Source organism: Chrysoperla carnea, chromosome 2, assembly GCF_905475395.1.
Source record: "Chrysoperla carnea chromosome 2, inChrCarn1.1, whole genome shotgun sequence".
Taxonomy (NCBI): domain Eukaryota; kingdom Metazoa; phylum Arthropoda; class Insecta; order Neuroptera; family Chrysopidae; genus Chrysoperla; species Chrysoperla carnea.
In genome coordinates, this window is record NC_058338.1 from 11,598,362 (window position 1) to 11,619,320 (window position 20,959).

Sequence of the window (20,959 nt, forward strand, 5' to 3'; positions counted from 1 at the left end):
TTTAAACTTGACTGGTAAGTAGATACTCTCATAATATAACCAATTATACAATCTTTTCTAAAACGTAAGCTCAATAACTTTTATTTTTAACTCTTTATAAAAAAAGTACAGTATGTACCAATAACAATAAAAGTAATAATGTTGTATCATGAAAAAACTAATGAAAATTTGAGAGTGTGAAACATAAAAATTCATGTGGAAATTTATGATACAATTAACATTATAGTACTTAAATTTAGATACCAGAAGCAATGATCATTATTTGGAATCGTAAAAGTTTATGTTATAAGAATTATTTTCATTGAGTTTAAATCACATGACATTCAAAGCTAACCATTTTATTTATTACTTTTTTATAAAAGTTTTCAAATTTATTTCCGAGTTCAGGATTTCGTACTTACGAGACATATATAAAGAGTTGCTTTTTACCCCCCGACCCAACAAAAAAGGAGTGTTATAAGTTTGACCATTATGTCTGTCTGTGTGTCTGTGTGTCTGTCTGTGGAATCGTAGCGCCTAAGCGAATAAGCCGATTTTGAAAGAAAATTTAATGGGGAATGTTCTTTGCTATGTTTCAAGTGCAAGTTTAAAGTTTCCCGTAACCGTATCCAAGAAAATGAAAAAATAGGCGATGATCCTCAAAATCGGTTCAGTTTGGAAAAGGTTTTTAGGAAAAAGAGTAATTAAAGGAAGAGTATTCTTATATACGTTTCAAGCGTGAGTTTAGGGATCCGTACCTGAAAAATGTCTCGGAGCTTTTTTAAATTTTGTAAATGTCACTTGTTAACAAACTGTATAAATTTAATCGTGGTGGATAAAGATACGAATTCGTATGTTTAAATTCATTTCTTAAAGATACGACATATTCGCAAAATTTCGGATTTGAAAGTTCTATTTGATTAGGTAAATAACTTTTTTGGCATAGCAGCATACAACATCCTGTATAAATGCAATCAAAGAATTGCATTTATTTTACTTCTATATAGAAGTGGTAATGAAGAAGTATTGTTTTCAACCCGAAAAATCGATTATTCATTTTCGGTAAATTTTTCGAAGAATCCAAACGTGCGGTTATCGAATGAATAAAATATAGTCTACAGTACAGAGAGGGGATATGGTTTCGCGATGAACACTCTAACGAAACTTCGTTAGTGGTTTCATTTCAGTGTAACGTACAACGTCTACATTTACGAAAACTTTGAGATTGGGACGTTTTCAATGTGGAAAACGGGAAACATGTCAACCAAACGACCTTTGAATAAATTATGAACAACCATTTGCTTTTTCTTTTTTTTTAAGAAAAATTTAGTCAGGTATGATAAAAAAGCACATTGAATAATTCTCTAGACCTAGAGTATATATTTTTGTATATTTGGTAGTGGGGATAAATGTTATATGTATATGGAGGCTGTATGGCGTTGATGACAGAATTCTTTAAACGAATTCGTAAAGTGTTCTTAAAACTATCTTTCCGTAAAAAGATTAAGAGAAAATGAGCTAGTTATGTATTCATAGATGTCTATAATGAATATTACTCGCATAATATTATAACTGTTTAAGGAAAAAATTTTAAATCTTTCTTTTTTTTGGAGAAAATAATGTCTTGTTTTAATGTAAGATATTTAAATTTTTCCGAAATAAAAAGCAAAATAAATTATCGTTAATTTTAATAGACGTGGAAACATACTGAATACGAACCAGTATAGGTACAAAGACTAATAAAAAATTTTTATTAGTTTCACAAAAACGTTTAATTTATGTTTTTGGTGATATTTGTTATTCTAAAAACGCTTTAACTTTTGTGGGTAAATACATTGTCGTTAAAATTCTATTTCTCATTATGCATTCAGTAGGTGACCTCATAACTATTAATGAAATTACAAACAGTTTTAAACTTGGCTTGTTTGATTTATATATGCATTTTTTTACTTTTACATAGAACAAGTAAATCGAATAAGATTTGGAAAAACGAAATGTATTCCAATTCTACTTAACGTTTTAAAACTGTACAGTGACATCGCGACTCGTCAAGGCGACTAGAAACAGTCTAAACAACCTGGCGAGGCTCAATAAAGTCAATAATACCTGGATCCCCGGACACTCTGGTTGGAACGGTAATGAGAGAGCAGACAAGCTGGCCAAACTAGGAACCACCATGGCTCCCACTCAAGAAAAGCTTGCGAGGATGCCATACCAAGAAGGTCTTAACAAATTAGGAGATAATCTGGAAAACCAACAGTTAAAGGCATGGACCAGCTACGAGGGAGGGCGAATCGCCAAAAGCCCGTTGGGTGAAGGAAACTCGCTCGGTAACAGAGCCGAGGAGATCTTGCAGCGTCAGGGTGGCGACTTCCCTCTCTTTAGATTCCAAAAAATGCAACCAAATTATCAAATTTACCAATTGATCGAAATTTTATTCGGATGCCACACGTTCAAATTCCCTCCTATATTTCACACGAGCTATGCAGAGAGGTTGTTAATCACTTTAGGACCACAAATAGCACCGACCTACCGGTTAGCTGTCCGGGTCCACATCTAACGTGCGATGTTTGAACTCGCTTAAAATAAATATGTTGGTTTTCTAAAAACCCCGATATAATTTTTTTGATAAATCAAGTCTTGCTTTGTAAACCCTTACTTAACTACAGCCAATATAATAAATCAGGCATAGGTTTGAACAACTTTTTTTATTATATTTTTTTAAAGAAAAAATTCTTGGAAGATAAGAGATCATATACCCAGTTTACCTGTAAAATAATCTTAATAGCATCCATTTCAAATACAGCAAGACGTAATTAATACAAGCAGCTTAGGAAAAATTATTAAAGATTACCAAAGTAGAGTATTCCTTTAATTTCTATGTAGAAATAATAACAAAATGCTTCTAAGAATAAAAACAGTGTGATGCAATGAGAAGTGTGTGATTTAGAAAACACTGTAAACAGAAATTCCATCAGTTGTTCCAAATTATCTTTTTAGCACCACAAGCTGAAGAAAGTGAACTTGTTTTTATGAAAATTGAATTGTGCTTTCGGGACAATGTTATTAATTAAGTAAATTGTATTGGAAATCACTAGGCCATGTATTCGTCTTGCATGTTACACTTTCACTGTCCTTCATGTCAAAATAGAACAAATCATACCAGAATATTGCGCTTCAAAAAACAATTCTCAAATTAAAAAATATTGAAACAATAAAATAGTGAAAACAAAAATGCGTATGCTTAAAGTAAATTTACTACTTAAAAAGCCAATGAATTTTCTACACTACTCAAACTTCTTTAATACTTATTTATACAGTCTAAGAGGTAAAAAGATAATTTGGAAAAATTGATGAAATTTCTTTTTACATCATATTCAAAAATCGTACACTTTTGTGCACCAACCTGTGTACTCAGTTTACTCTTGATAATACTTTAATTAAAGGTGTACGATGTTTTTTCGTGTGTTTATGTTTTTTAAATAATTTATTAGAAAACATTAGTTCTACACAGAAAAAGTGTTCGAAAATTAACGTAAGTTTTGAATTTTACTTACGACATTTGTATGGCAAAGAAAATATGGCAACTGACAGTTTGGAGTGTTTAGAAATGGTGTTACAGCTCGCAATTTACCGTGCAAAATTATATTTTTTGGTTCATAGGATCCATCTTGTAAACCATTAGACCTTTTTGTTTGGAATATATTCTCGTAAACATCATTGTTTTTTCCCGAGGGAGCTAATTAAAACTATAAAAGATTTAGGTAGCTTCAAATAGTGAATAATAATGAGAACTAGAACAAATAGCGATCGGAAGGTCGTCAAAAATTTGTTGACTTTTCAACTTTTCTAATTTATTAAAAATAATGCAAGCACTAACATTCAAAATTGTCTATACAGGGTATTTCCACGATTAGCTCAGTCAACTGTTTATTTTCACATGTTTTATTTACTTTTAGTTGAACGGATCTTTCCATTAGTTTGTAGTTGTGCATACAGTATAGATACAATGGATGCAATATTTATTCGCCTTAAACTTAAAGTTAAAAGTTGTTTTTATTTTCAAATACTAAATAAATAGTTGGAATATAGTTGAATAGTTAGTATAAATATTTATTCGTTTGTAAACAAGTTAAGTGAACAGGCATTCTTGTATCATATTTGTTGCAGGCAGAAAACAAAAAAAGTATTTATTGTAGTTGATCCATTCAAGGGAAAGATAAATGGATTGATCCTCTTCGAAAAAAAGCGGTACGAAGTATTATAGCTCAAACTATTAGGTCAAAATATCATATTTTGCATTCCTGTCGAAGGAGCAACTGTTTATAATTAATCTAAAAGACCCTCTGAATACCCTCAGTAATGTCTTTGCTAAATATACAGTGTGTTTACATTCAGCACGTGATACCGAACCAAGTTAAATAAAAAAAATAACTCCTGTAATTTAGTGCATTATAGACAAGAGTAACTAGCTTCTATATAACCTGCACTAATAAAATAAAATAAAATGAGTAAATGAGAATTATCTAGTGAGTAGTTTTCATGTTAGAAAATAAATTTCTAACTGATAATTCATTTTATATTATAAAATTACTGACATTATTTTGTTTAAAGAACAGTTTTAAAACGGATTCTCTCCGTCATTTACTTTGAAAATATGAACAATGAGTGCTAGTTGATCATTTATTAATTATATTATTCTATGCAACTCAAATTATATTATGCAAGTGTTTTTGTTGGGAAATTATGAAAATATCACTTTGTGAGTCTGCATGTTGTCATAAAACTTTATAATCCAATATAATCTCTGGAGAAAAAATTATGCATAACAGTTACTAAATTGACATATTTATTTTGTTTGGTTTGTGTACACGACATAGTAGAATGCAGTTTAATTTCAGTTTTTTTTTTAGCTTGATATCCTCATTTTTACATCGTAAAATATGTTATAGAAAAATTATTACCTAGGCGAATCAGGGTAAATTTGCTATACTAGTCAGGGTAAAAAATTTCTAGATCGCCTTAAAATATTGAATTTTGCGTTTCAAAGTACGTAAAATTAAAAAATTCAAACAAACTGGCTTTCACACACTTCGTTTTTAACCCCCGGCGCAAAAAATAGGGGTGTTATAAGTTTGACCGCTATGTGAGTGTGTCTGTCTGTCTATCTATGGCATCAAAGCTCCTAAACGGATGAACCTATTTTCATTTTTTTTAAAGGTGATTTAATGGAATGTGGTCTTTGCTATGTTTCAAGAAAATATGTAATTTGGAAAGAAGTAGTGTGTATACATCATAAGTGAAGCAGGTTCAATGACGTTCCTCGAAATCTAGGACAAGGTCATTCAAATGTAGGTCGTTAAAATGTAGAACAGCCTCAATGACCTTCCGTCCGCTTCAACGGCTCATGAAACCTCATATGCACACTACTGAGAGAGCTACAAGGAAAGTCGCCTTTGTGAGGGTTTTTAAAATAAAAAGTTCAAATTTTGATACTAAAGCATTTACAGATTACCTACACAATTAATTTGATTAATTTTTATCCTTATAGAATACTAGCCTTCAGGTCAGAAATGGGGTGAGCCTGGCGTTAAATCCGGCAGTTCTGAATTTTGTTTATGATATTGTGCCAATGATTTATCAAAATTTTCTATTTCGAACACTATTAAAAAAACACCCGAAGGAGTAATTTTGAATATAACTATGCCTTGCTTTTTTCAAATTAGATTAGATTTCCTATAATTTAAGGTCAGAACTGTCTAAACTCTGTACATCCATAATTTCTTTGAATATTTATGAACTGTGTATTTTCTGAACCTATATATTTTCTAAATAACTACTTACTACTAAAAATAATACGACTAATAATTTAGTATATTTTCAAACTAAATATGTGTTGACTATCAACCATACATGACATTTGAAAGAGATGATTAAAACTATATAGTTAAATAGAACTTTTCTCATAGTTGCAGCAACAACAACATTCATTGTTGTTTCATAATACAACAGAGCCTCGAAATACACAATCAACGTTGGTGGTCGTCCTCGTCCATCATCATACTCCATTATTACTATGTGTAAAATAAATACACTCAAAGCTCTCTATCATACTGCACCATCACTTGAAACACCCATTCTACTATTTACTCTTTACTCTATAACATTATAGTCTAGGTGTTATAACCAAGAACATACCATGTGTGTTTGTACCATCTAGGCATATACATATCTGTAGTATGACAGAATACATCCGTTTAGTAATGCATCTAAGAGAGAGGTATTATATACATGTATTGAATATTTGTTGGAAGACGCTTGGAGAGTAGGAGTTTGTTAGTTACAGATAACTAGTAAGTATGCAACAAAACTCCCACTCTCTTCATTCATACAAGGAAGGTCTGTCGTATGGTATCTGTAGTCTTACAGCACATGTATGTAATACCTCTCGCTTAGATGCATTACTAAACGGATGTATTCTGTCATACTACAGATATGTGTATGCCTAGATGGTACAAACACACATGGTATATATTTATATATATATATATATTATAAGGACGTGAAACTTGAGCGTAGATGGTAGCAGGAAAAAAGACGCCTATCTGGGTGAGATCTATTCTTCGGTCTTTGTAGTAGTCTTCGTACTTTGTACTGCGCATTAGGCTGTCTTTTTTTCCTATTTTTCGTCTTTTGTTTTCAATCACTTGATGGCTAGACCCTGTCCGGATAGTCACGTCCTTCTATATATATGTTCCTTATTATTATACCACTTATTACAGAAATTTTAATGGTAATTTAAAGAAATCTAAACCATACCTGTTAGACTCAGGTGATTTTTTCATTGAATGAAAATACAAAGAAGACCTACTTCATTTTACATTTTAATATGCTGTGTCATATCGGCTCGCTCAATCTTTTATAATTGCGATAGTTTTTTATATAAATTTTGTTTAAGCAATTTAAATAAAAACTAACATAAAATATTTGTAGACAATTCTGTAGTAATATTCCAATCAAATTAGGTGAAACTTAAAAATATCTAAAAATGAACAATACCACTTATATGCCAAGTTTTCGCTTTTTACTGTAGGATAAAATTTTCATATGTGCAGAAAGATTCAGAAAAATCAATGATTTTCCACGTTTTTCGACAATAGTTTAATTAGAACAAATAGAGTTTGAGATGAAGCTCAGTCAGTAAATGCTGTAACAAGATATTATTGATAATATTAGTAACGTTTACTTAACACTTTATTTTATTATGAAGTGATTTACAATAAATATGAACATAGTCACCGCGTCGCAATGCTGTATTAATAACACTACGTACACCACTCATACCATATGATACATCCATACTTATCTATCTATATCATTCTAAAATTATATCATCATTGAAAAGCGTTTAAAGCTATCAAGATGGGATTTTATTTTCTTTGTAGAAGCTAGTGTTTTAGAGTCAGAGGCGAAAAATTAAACTTCCTCTAAAATTTTCAAAACTTTGTGACTGTTACACTGGATGCTGTAGAGGAAAGAGCATAGAATTGATAAGGAAAATACCTTCTGCTTATTTTTATGGGATTTGAGTACAAAGTCACGAGAATTGGCTGGTACACTATACAGACTCACACTATAATGTGGCCGCGGTTTTATTAGAAATAACATCAGCATTATAAAACTAAATATACCACTTTGCACTTATATATAATACATCTTTGCACTTAACACTATAAACATCAGGCGCCTACTTTTCATAGTCGATGGAAATTGCCTTTAAGTTTCCCCATGTAGAGTTCCAACCGCAAACATTTTACATGGGATAGCATTGGATGGTTTAAAAAAAAACGAAAATATACAAATTTTTCGTGACCTTTTTTTATGGATATCAATATTATAATATTTTCTTGCTATATTGTTGCAGTAATAACAAATTCCATTAAACTTTTCTTACTTTTAATATTTAAAATTTTTTAAATCCTAGTATTGAATAAATAAAACATATTTCACGGTAAATCATATTTAAGGATAATTGTAAACGTTTCCTAGGCAACTTGTATAACGTTAATGTAATTTATTGCGTAAAAATATGAATACATCGATGATTTTAAATGAAACATTTACACTCTACAGATGTTCCATATAACTACCACTTTAGGGCAGTATAGTCGAGCCTCTATGTTAACGAACTAACAATAATAATAATTTATTATTCCTAGACATAAAATAAAAGAAAGAAAAACAAAAACAAATGATTTGAGACACTCAAAAGAACAAGACAAAGCTTTGTAGTCAAATAATATGTTATTTTTAGCTTTACAATACCACCCAACTACAAAAATATATAATATATTGTGTGCAAGTGCTGCTTATAAATTTTATAATATAGATATCGCTCTTCAATCATCAATAATCTAACTATAGTCGTTTCTGTTCTTCAAATAATGGATCTTCGATGAACTCATAATTAAATTAAAATTTGGTTTTTATATCATCTTCAACTTTATATTTTTATGGTATTATACAAGATTGTCTAAATATTTTAGATAGATTTTTATCACACTCTCTAGATTTTTTTAATATAGAAATATCAAATTGAAAAGAAGGATAACCCATATGATTCATCATTTTTTCAGCCAACTTTGAACGATAAAATAATAATAAAAAGTCCGATGACCTAGGAATTTTTGTAATTTTTGGAAACATTGTTTATCAAAAAATGTATTTATAAAGTTTTATTGAAATCCCTAGTATTATTCAATCCTTGCATATCTCCTTAAATGCAATAATGACATATTTTTAAGTCGCATTTCCTCCGAAAGCTAACGATTTTCAAAAAAAGTTTGAAATAAAAAATGTTAATTTTTTAATGAGGATCAACTTTTTTTTCTAAACTGGTATTCTATCTCTTACCTTTTAGGATGTAAATAAATTATTAAAACAGCTCGGAGAACTAAGTCCAATCTGATACTAAGTCAGAACATGATATCTCTGTAACTTTTGCTGTAGTTATTTTTTTATTGGATAACTACAAAATAAGCTATTAGCCATAATGAATTAAAATGGTTCACCCTATATATCATATTTATAATAATCATGTTTGGATACAATAATATTGTTGATGGGGCAGTGATGGAATCAAAAATGTTATTAAATTTGTTGAAATATAATTATTTTATAGATAATTTTAATTGATTTATAGTCAAATGTATAAAATATGATCATCAAAATTATTCAACTGAAATTGATCGCTTATAATGATTATTTAAAAAAAATTTAATAACACATATTTGTCGGTTTGTTCGAAAACACGGTTTTCAGTATTGAAAAACATATTTTTTCGAAATTTGTTTAAACTAGTGAATTGAAAATCGAAACTTTACGTTCATCCTCTGGCCTGTACCACAGGTACACTTTAAAATTTTAAATGTTAACTCCCATTTTTATACCTTGTATTTGATATATATCAAGGTATACTAAATTTTGTCCCAAGTTTGTAACGCTTAAGAATATTGATGCTATGAAAAAAAAATTTTGATGTAGGTGTTCATAGAATCACCTAATTAGTCCATTTCCGGTTATCTGTCTGTCAAAATGGGTCGATTGGATCTTAAGTCCGTAGAACCCATCTTGTTAACCGTAAGAGATAGAAAGATAGACTGCTGAAAAAAAAGTTTCAAATGCCATGATTTCTTTTTATTTTTTGCTATGAAAAAAATAGCAATAGTCGATATTTATGAGATTCGTGCTGTGTTTAACACTGTATTAAAATATTCTACACATGTTAAGAAATCAATTTATGCAACAACAAAAAATCAATCCAACGGGGTAGACCCAAAATAGCGTTAATTATTTGTATTGTATAGCGTTAATTATTGTTCAACATTTTGAGGTAATATCTTCTACAATTTTCTTCGATATCACGCTGTGTTGTTGTCGTAAAGTTTGGTAAATAACAAACAAAAATAAAAAATTTTCAATAACATTATATTTTGTTGAACAAAAACATGTCAACAATGAATTCTAGAGCATTCTACTTTCATAGCTCCTAAACAAAGTTAATTTAATAATAAACCACTCACATTGAAAATAAAACACCTAAAAAAGCACGAGTTGAATATAATGTTTGAATACCAGATCAATAACTTTCTGGTTCATTGTATTCATTAATCAATTTTTGTTATAACATGTATTTATTTAAGGACGTTCCCAAAAAATCTTCTTAGGATTATCTTTAAAACGTGTAAACGCATTCTCATTAAATGCCTTTTATAAACAGGTAAAATTTTTAAATACTTCTTACGGTATTAAATTTTTTGATTTTAGCTTTTAAAGTTTGCGCTTTTAACATAAAAATCCTATAATCCTACTTATTGAATTGTTTTTAAAGGTACACTTTATTATGTAACAAAGATAATTTTCTTAAGATTAGTTTGGAAAACTAATATTTATTAAAAACATGACAAATATTTTCCCATAAAAAAAATAATATCAAGAACTACTCAATATTTCAAAAACTATAGTATAGGAAAAACTATATCGAAAAATTTAACTCATAATTTTTGTCTAACTTTCCCAAGTTCTTACAGAATCCACCCTCAAAATTTAAAATGTTAGATTGTAGTGTAGTCATAAGATTATCGTTTTTTAACCATAACGCCGAAGGTGAAAAACAACTTTCTACCAAAATGTTATTTAAAAAAATGATTTTCACTTATTTTTTCCAGCAATCATATCCATCAAATAAACTTATTTATAAAATTCTATCAAATAAAACAAAAAGAAAAAAATTACTTTTCCTAGAAAAATAAAAAGATATATTATTGATATATCATTCTTTATAAATAACTATATATTTCCCATTTTTCTAATTCATTTTATCTGAGTGAAATACAAGTGATAATTTTTCCAATAAATCAAATTGTTTTAACCTGTTCAATTTCATTTAAATCAAACAAATAATATTTTTATATAAATATTACCTTGAATCACAATGAATTGTAACTGCTTTATTAATTTAAAAAAAATACTTTTTAAGAGACAAGCTTTTATTGTACTAAAAAGTAGAAAATAATTTCATCTATGAGTCACTCATACCCGACTATTTGTAAAAGCTTGAGGCGGTCAAATTTATAATTATATATCTACTCCACATGCCTATTTATTTTTCGATTCATTCTTGATATTAAGTGCCTCAAGCTTTTAAAAATAGTCGGGTATGAGTGACTCATAAATAAAATTATTTTCTACTTTTTAGTACAATAAAAGCTTGTCTCTTAAAAAGTATTTTTTCTTAAAATTTTTAATTTAAGTGTAAAAAAAATATATATACATCAAATATGGTTTAAGCGATAAGAAAATCAGGACGAATTAAATGTGCATTTCAGCTCAATCGGACACCGGGAAGTGGATCAAATTTAACTTGCAAAATATTATTTATATGGGAATATCAGTTATGTATGTTTGACATGTATGTATGTGTCATGTGACAGTGTAATCAACACTGTCTATAAATGGTATTTCAACAATTTACTGAGTCAATTGTTTGTTATAGCAAAAATTATTTTTATTTTTTTTGTAAATAAAAATTGTCGAAATATAAAGGCGGTAATACCGTTTTAAATTATTCCATAACATTTAACACGTTATTAAAAACAAAGTAGAGCATACCGTGATGCAATAAGTGTTTAAAAAAAATGATATACATTCTCAAAAGTTAATTAAATTCTATACAGAATATAAATAAATATAAATGTGTAGAAAGTTGAGTTGACTCTAGCTAGTCATATCTCTTGAATAAAATTATTCTTAGCACGCAAGTTTATCTTTTAATTTCTGTCCTCATTTCTGCAAAAGAAGGATAAATAGAAGTTATTGTAATGAAACTATGAGAAAAAATCAGGGGTGTTTTCTAGTTCGATTTATTAAAACATCATTTTACTTCTTTTCTATTCCTCTCTTAGTATTATTCGATTACTCAGTGCGATACCTGTAGCTAAAAACTGGGTAGAAAATATTTTACTTTATTTTTATTTATAGGCAATTTTATTACAGATTTGATATACAAATTACATACTGAACAAAATTGATCTTGAAATTTTTAGACCATGAGTCTATTTTATCGTCATTAGCAAGCACGCGAAGCTTTAAAATGAGGGGTAAATCATGAAAGATAAAGAAATAAGGAAAATATCGCGCGTACAGAAAAAAACAGGCAAAACCCTAACTTTAGTAGTTTTCTCCAAACTATCATAGTTTCGAGCTAATTTCATACCAACTCTGGATTTAGCTTCTGGAGGATATCTCTAAAACAAGGAAATGTAGAAGTTTGCCAATTAATATGTAGCTTCAATTTTCAGGGTGTGGCTTTCCAAGTTAAGATTCTGAAACTTGGATTCTTGAAATTACAAAAGATAGAACATTTAAAACTTGTAGGTAGCTTTAAAAAGGAGCTCTTATTTCAAATTTTATACGAACTTGTAAAAATTTAATATCTTATAGCTAGTCTTTACAGGTAGATTCTAAAAACAATTTTTGTTAGGAAAAGATGAAATATGCGATGGAAGTTTCTGTGGAATTATTTGCATCATTTTTTTCATTCATTCCATATCTATCGTCTACGATAAATGTTTGATATTTTCACCTTTAAATGCAGAATTTAATTATCGATTCACATTCACGACCAAATAAATGCGATGTTTCTTTTATTTTTATTTTTAAAGATATATATTATACAAATGTAGACGCAGTGCTGTCTGTAATGTAGGGTATACAGCCATAGAAAACTCAACGTATTACAGCGGCCAATTCCGGTTCGCCACATATTCATTGTACCTTTTCCGTAACGTAATGTTTTCATGATAAAATTAACCCACCGAATTAGGAATCCTACTTTTTCAAAGGTCACAATATCAATTTTTTTTTTCAAACAATTGCAATCGTTCTCCCGATTTTGATAAATTTTGAATTTTTGAAAATAAATGTTGATAGGCAGGCGTATTATAAAGGTCATGGCGCGTCACTAACACCCTTGTTCCAATTATCATGTTCCTGTTGGGAAACGATAAATCGTAAGGTATTTCTGAGGTCTAATTTGAAATCTCCACACAGAAAAAGGCTATTACTTTTTAGACTGCCCACTTTTCAGCCACGAAATTCCTTAAGCGGTTTTTAACAAGGTATATTAAATTACGCTTACGATCCGCTTCGCTGTATGTCTTGCGGAATAATATTATACCATTAGGTTTAATTAGCCTTATTTTCATTTAACGCATAATTTTTTTGTGAAATACTGATTTTTCAACTGGGTAGCCACACCCGTTTCTTTGAAGGCACATGTTTTTAAAAGTAGCCTTAATGCCTCCAGTTTCGCTTCCTACTGGACTAAAAAACTCGCTTCCTACTGGACAATAATTCCAATTTCAGTTAGGCCTTCTATCATTCCATCAGTTGGACAGCACATGTGCAGTAGTGCTTGTAATTAGACAAGCTCGAGTACTTGGAGTTGAGGACACAGTTACAGTGTTCTCTAAAGTTTTTCTATCGGAGTGAGAGGGAAATGCGATACTAATGTTCAGTCTTTTGTAATTTTTGCGTGGGTTCCTGGACCCCGTGTGTCCTCAACGTAATTTTTTCGACGTGTGTCCTCAACGGGTTAAATATATTTATATACTTGTTTGACGTAAGTGATATGGCGTTATATTAACGGTTTTATAATATCGTTAATTAAGGTACTGTGAACACTAAAAAGTTTTATCAGATAAGATAAAAAAAAAATATCTAGCACAAGATAGAAGCCTGTACTTAAAAAGATGTAATCAAGTCAAACGTTAAACAGGCCATGATAAGCCAGCAATAAACCATATTTTCTATTCATTTACTTAGATAATAGCTATTCTATGTACATATATACACAACGAACGTAACGTTAAGAAGAAAAACACTTGATAGTTGAAGACAAAAGAAAGGAAAGCATTTTCAGTTTCCGTTAGTCGACCTAATTTAAACAATGTATCTACTTTATAATGTCCTTCTTCTTGTTGTAGATAAGTACAAAATTATTTTCATACACGAAAACCACAAGAATTATGATTGTAATGAAATTCATGTGCACAATTTTCACACAATTTTCTTACACGAATTTGTTGATAATTAGTATAAGGTGGATGGTAGTTAATACGAAATAGGTGTAAAAAATATTACGATAGACATGAACTTTTAACCTTTAAACATTTCATTTAAAAATAATTTGATAATGAAAATTGATAATTATATTTTGGTAGAAATTATAGGATTTTAACCATAGAATATTATACATCGAGAACGACAGGACCCAAAATTTGCGATATGATGAATGAGAGAGACGACTGCCAGTTAGTTCCTATGTGTCCTTGTTTAATCTATATGACATTGGCTACATATATTTTACATTATTCCTATTAAATAAATAGGTAGTTCAAACAAAACAAGTGAAAACAAACACTTGACTGATTTAATTGTTGAAATACCATGTATAGATAGTGTTGATTATTCTGTCACATTACACATACATACATGTCACAAAAAAACAACTGATATTCCCATATAATACATACTATACAATTTGCACATAATTTGCGCTTTCACCGTTAAACAGTGATGTTTACGAAAATATGTTTTAATATAAATAACATTTTATTTAAACTTTGGTCTTATCTGCAACGGTTTACAAGATAAGTCCTACGATTCCAAGACCCAGTTGACCTATGTTGCTCTTTTACGAGCTCCACCTCACTTTTTGCGTCCTAACCACGCTATACAAATTTCAGCTTGATATCTCTTTTAGTTTTTGAGTTATCGTGATGGTAGACGGACAGACAGACGACAGACAGACAGAAAATCGGAAATGGACTAATTAGGTGATTTTATGAACACCTATACCAAAATTTTGTTTATAGCGATATCTTCAAGCGTTACAAACTTGGGACTAAACTAAGTATACCTTGGTATATTTCATATACATGGTATAAAAAGTGGAATAATTTTATACTTTCGCTTTGAAAGTTAACAACTCGCTCAAAAAAGCTACGATGAATATTTTTTATGCTAATATAGATATGTATTTATGTTGAATCTGTTACACCATACCAGCATTATAGTAAACGCCATGCATTTCTTTCCGTGTACAAATGTTATGTCTATTTCTATTTAAAATAAAATATAAGCAAAATTTTCCATTCTTTATTTTCATAATATTTTATAAAGTCAACAATTTTGTGTATTCCAAAACTTGTTGCAAAATAGAACATCAACAACAAAACGCCTTTTAATAAAGTTTACAAATTAACCATTAACTATCATAATATTTAATTATAATCATTTCCACAAGTAACTCGGCCACCATCATCATCATTATCTTTCAGAGATTACCATCAAGTAAGTAAACAAGCAGATTTTTTTATACAGGATGTACCATTTTAATATACATCGTGTTCTGTTATTGACTGCAGAAACCCGGCTTACCAAAATAAGCTCATCAAAAGCAACAAAAAAATTCTTTTCCAAATTTGGATCTGAGGCCTAATTTGGGAGATACAGGTGTGGCAAAAATTGATATCTCGGGAAATTTAGAGCGGTATACGCTGATGTCCCACTTTTAGTTTCCAGAGGTTTGCTCCTAAGATTCAGAGTTTTTTTGTAGGTTGAAATTTTGTCTTAATTTATCAATAATCATCACATAACCATAATATGGGATTATAGGGACGAAGAATTTAGATTTATGTGTTTTTGAAAGCCATTTTTAAATTATCAAAATAGAAATAGTCTCTGTTTATAGTGCTAGTACTTTTGAATCAGCGAGTTAACGTCAGAAATTATATATCGTTTTATAAAGCACTTACAGCTATCTATGTGTATACTTACTATATGGCTATCTTTTATTTATAAATATTTATAGCAAGCAAGTAAAACTATTTTGATGAGTCGAATGTTTATCATCACTTACTGAGAAAATTTCATTATAATATGTAATAATAATAATAATATTATATATATATACCGGGTGATCAGTTTTTAACGCTCCAGCCCCTTTTTCTTACTTGGAGAGTGAAATTTAGCTCCTATCAACAACAAAAAATTCTCAAACTTGTAGTTTATAATAATACCATAAAAATATAACGTTGTCGATGATATAAAAACAAAATTTTAATTTAATTATGAATTTATCGAAATCCATCATTTGATGAATAGAGGCAACTATAGTTAGAGTATTGATGATTGAAGAGCGATATCTATATTATCAAATTTATAAGCATCACTTGCACACAATATATTATTTATTTTTGTAGTTGTGTGGGTATTGTTAAGCTAAAAAATAACTCATTACTTGACTTCAAAGCATGTATTTGGTTTATATGTATGTACCGTGCAATAAACCAAAATGACCATATACACTACGGCTTGTTTTATATAGGTACGTGTTGTTGAAAAAAGTTATTTTTAAAATTCACACAGCCACCAAACAAACAGTACACACTGTACTATGGCTGTACATGTACTATAATAGTTTATTATTATTATGTGTGTTTGGTGACGAACGACAAAAAACAAACTAAACATTATGTGTGACAAGCAAGCAAGGCGTTTGAACTACATACCACTACCACCAAGAAAAAAAAAACTTTGTTGTTTAGTCAATTTTATAAAATTTTCTTATTATTTTCAAGTACTATCTACAGGACCGGATTAACCAGCAGGCAGAGTCGGGAAGTGCCTTAGGGCCCCGTATATGCTAGGGGCCACGCGCTCGCACAAAAGTCTTTCAAAATGTTTCATAGAGGGATAATTTATGTATAGAGGAATATTGGGATCCTCGATTATTTAATTTTGTATCCAAAAAAATTAGAAAAGTTTATATTTAGGGACGTTCGACGTTCGTTCGCTAACCTGTTTTGCTATTTACGTTTATTTGGAAACAGTATATACATTTTAAATAATTAAAGTAAAAGAATTTTCGAAATTCTGTTAAAATTTTAAATAATTTTTAACTTCTAAATGTTTCAAGTACAGTTATCGATATTATTTTTGAGAAATATCATATTTTCCAATTTTTCCAGTATTTTCTGTTATGTCAGACGAGTCAATGCGGTATGGCCATCCCGTCCATACTGATTGGCGATACCCCCAATACTTCTGGTTAATACTGTAATATTACTTATACTATCTGTCTCTATACTATACCAGCATCGTAGTAAACGCCATGCATTTCTTACCGTGTATTTACAATTAAATCCATCTAAATTAAATTCAACAGAAAACGTTTTTCATATGTCCCAAATACTAATTTGGTATCCAGAGAAAACTTTGTCCGTGAAAAGTTAAAAAATCTGGAAAAACTTTTATTTTAAGATATAATAACTTTTATTATATTATTTTAAGAAAAATTATCTCAGAAATTCTGATCTAAATAATGGGTTGTTAGAATAGAATTTGAAAACTGTAGGTACCCCACTTGTGAAAAATTTTAACGAAAATAGTCCACTAGGGGATGAACATAGTATTATTGTTTGTATGATTCATATATGGTTTTCTTAATATAATCTTAAGTTATTATTTAAACTTATTTATGTTATTTTTTGATTATATTCTCGCTTCAATAATAATAACAACAATAATAAAATTTTATTTTATATACTAGTCATCACCCGTCTTTCTCGCTCCACAATTACAACTTTATAAAAAAAAACATCACACTATTTTTCCATTCTCTGTAGGCCACATAAGGCCCCTTTGAACGATATTTTCTTAACAAAACTCTGCTAGTTCTATCTCTAAAGAAAGATCTAGAGTTTCGGAAGAATCAAAGTGGCTTTTAATCTGATCTTAAGTGCACTCTTAGGGTGGATTCTAACACATGTAGTTTTTTTTATTTTATTTCTTCTTAAGCCAACAATTTGTATGAAAATTTTTATGCGAACGCTTGCAGACGAACATGCAGACAGACAGAGAACACACAGACGCACAAATATTAATAAAATTTTATTATTCAGATAGATATACCACAAAATATTTTGGCACTAATACAAATATTATAATTCTCTTATCCTATTATAACGCTGTAGATACTGAATCTATTCGAAAATTTAAAATATATTATATATTATATGTATTATAATCCAGTCTAGTATGAAACGGTGTGAAACCGTTAATGTTAAACGAACAATTGGTTAAAAACTTAAAGGTTTGTGTTTAAGACAACGTGAAAAACCTCGTTATCGTTCTTTTATAATGTATTAATATAAAATAGAAGACTTGTCAAAAGGTTAGTGGGGGCCAACGTAAATTTTCAACTTACAAAATTTTATTTTCTCAAGTGATTTTGAAATTTACCTATGATTTACTCCTGGCACAAAAAATATAGAAAGTTTTTTTAACCAAGTTTAGAGAAAAGCAAGGCATATTACAGGAGAAAAATCCATCAATTACTCTCTTTATTACTCGGAGTTTGATGGGAAACATTACGTTCAGACATTAGATTGGACCTAATTCTCAGGGGTGCTAAGTTCGTAAATGAGCAACATGGGTCAATTAGGTCTTGGGTTCGTAGGACCCGTCTTGTAAACCGTTAGAGATAGAACAAAACTTTAAATGTAAAAAATGTTCCTTATCAAAAATTAAACAACTTTTGTTTGAAACATTTTTTCGTAAACATCACTGTTTACCCGTGAGGGCGCCAATTAGGCGGAAATTTTATAATATGTACTATACTTGATTATCAGTTATGTATGTGTCACATGTTTGTATGTGTAATGTGATAAAGAAATCAACACTGACTATGCATGGTATTTCAACAATTAACTCAGTCAATTGTTTGTTTTCACTTGTCTACTTTTAGATTTAGCGCATTTAATTGTTTATCTTCATTTTGTTACTAGATCAATATATCCATAAACTTTTCAATGCAGAAATGGCATTCGATGCCAGACTATAATCACACATGTTTTAAGTATGTTGACTTGACAAATAGATTTGAAATTTAACGCTCTACAGTCAGTGAATGTGATAACGATATAAGTATAAATTTATTAATCACAAGAAATCTAGAATTTAGCTTAAAATGCACATTTTTATGTTGATAAAATATTTAATAATGTTTTTTATGTTGGGATATTTTATTTGACTGAATAAAATAACAAATTGTTTATCGTCTGACTCACTGATTACAACAAATTCACATTGAACTGAAATATTCATTCGAGGAATATCTCAATTAGACATAAAGACAAAACATATCTATAAATCTCACATTATTCTAAACTAGCTGTGAACTACCCGCTTTGCTGGGCAACATCCCCACTTGCACCCCTCCCTCCACATTTCCTTGCGTGGGATAACAGTTTTGTAATGTACACGTCATGCTCTTTTATTTGATACCCCACTTAGGTATATTTGTAAATATTCGATAATTCCTTCCCACTTTCTCGCTACACCTTTCTACCCTCCGAAGGTTAAAAGTATATAAAAACAATAGATCTTTGAAGCTGGTTGTATATCGTGTCAATATTTGAGCTTAATCGATGCACAACTTTTTTAGTTTTTGAAGCATATCCCTTTCAACCCCTATTTCAACCCCTTACTGTACTATAATATGGATGTATTATACATAAAAACCTTCCTCTTGAATCACTCTATCTATTAAAAAAAGCCGCATCAAAATCCGTTGCGTAGTTTCAAAGATTTAAGCGTACAAAGGGACATAGGGACATAGGGACAGAAAAAGCGACTTTGTTTTATAATATGTAGTGATATGCAATAAAAAACTTGCCCCTAAAATAATTAAAAATCGTTATCATGATCGGTTAACACATTTCTATAACTGAAATCGTCATCAATCCAAAAATCCATGTTTGCAGAATTAAAATTAGAAAATTTACTCTACTTGTCATTTTACAAGAGGACTAGGTTGTAAAAGCATTTTTCTTTTCAAATGATCGACCTAATACGCAACCTTTATTAAAGTCTAAAGTTCTCAGAGAGATTTTTACCAAAATTGATCCGTTTTCAAGATATTCATCCCAAATTTGAAAAATTCATTTTTGCTTGTTTACCTTAAAAAATTTAAAATAGAATAACACTACTTATACAGAGTGATTTTTAAGAAGTTTCCGACTAATGCTTTTAAAAAGTGATTGGAATATAAAAAATGATAAAATACAGGTTTTCTTATTTACGTACATTTTGTAAAAGGTTTTTGCCCAGGCCCCAATTTTGAAAATTTGAGGTCTGGGAAAAATTCAGTTTCGAATCAGGTCCGAATAAATTACATTTAAGTTTTAAGAATAATACTCTACTCCGATTCTACTCGAATAATAGTTCAAAAAAATACAAAAGTGAAATATTTCCTGACACGAAAATTTTCACTTGAGCATGGTCCCAATAGTCAAGAATATACGACCAGACAGAAATAAACAAGAACCAACGTATTAAGAAATTTAATTAGTCTATTTCTAGACATAGCAGTTTGGTCATGGTCAAAATAATCGACCCAGAAAAATATTAATAAAAAGAAAGATAATGTTTTATTTTCTATTATTTTATGCTTTTCGCCTGTTTTTAAAATACAATTTTTCAACTTCAAAATGAAGAAAATCAAATCAATTTTTCGAATGGAAATAAATTTTATCCGTCAAAGCGTAGGTAATTTTATACTTTTCTCGAAATAAAAATAAATTTCTTTTATAATAGATTGAAAAAAGTTCATTTTGACAATTTTATATGCATGTCATCATTTTCACAATTTTTATTATATTTTGTCAATATAATCCTAGAAAAATTGTCAACAGTAGGTAAAATCCATAAATCCGCCTGACACAAAAGTAATCTAAACTTATTCATGATACCTAAACCTTACAGAAAGGTATAACATGTTTTTTCAAACCCCCACAAATCCCAATAAAGCTTAGAATGAAAATATCACAAAATATTTGATACCCTAACCTAAAAT

At 29.6% G+C, this 20,959-nt stretch overlaps 1 protein-coding gene across 7 annotated transcripts in view; it reads right to left on the reverse strand.

Moving 5' to 3' along the window:
* LOC123294017 (disks large 1 tumor suppressor protein) overlaps positions 1–20,959 on the reverse strand; it is a 1,177,915-nt gene that overhangs the window by 1,156,225 nt on the left and 731 nt on the right. The gene's annotated exons all lie outside the window — the stretch shown is intronic.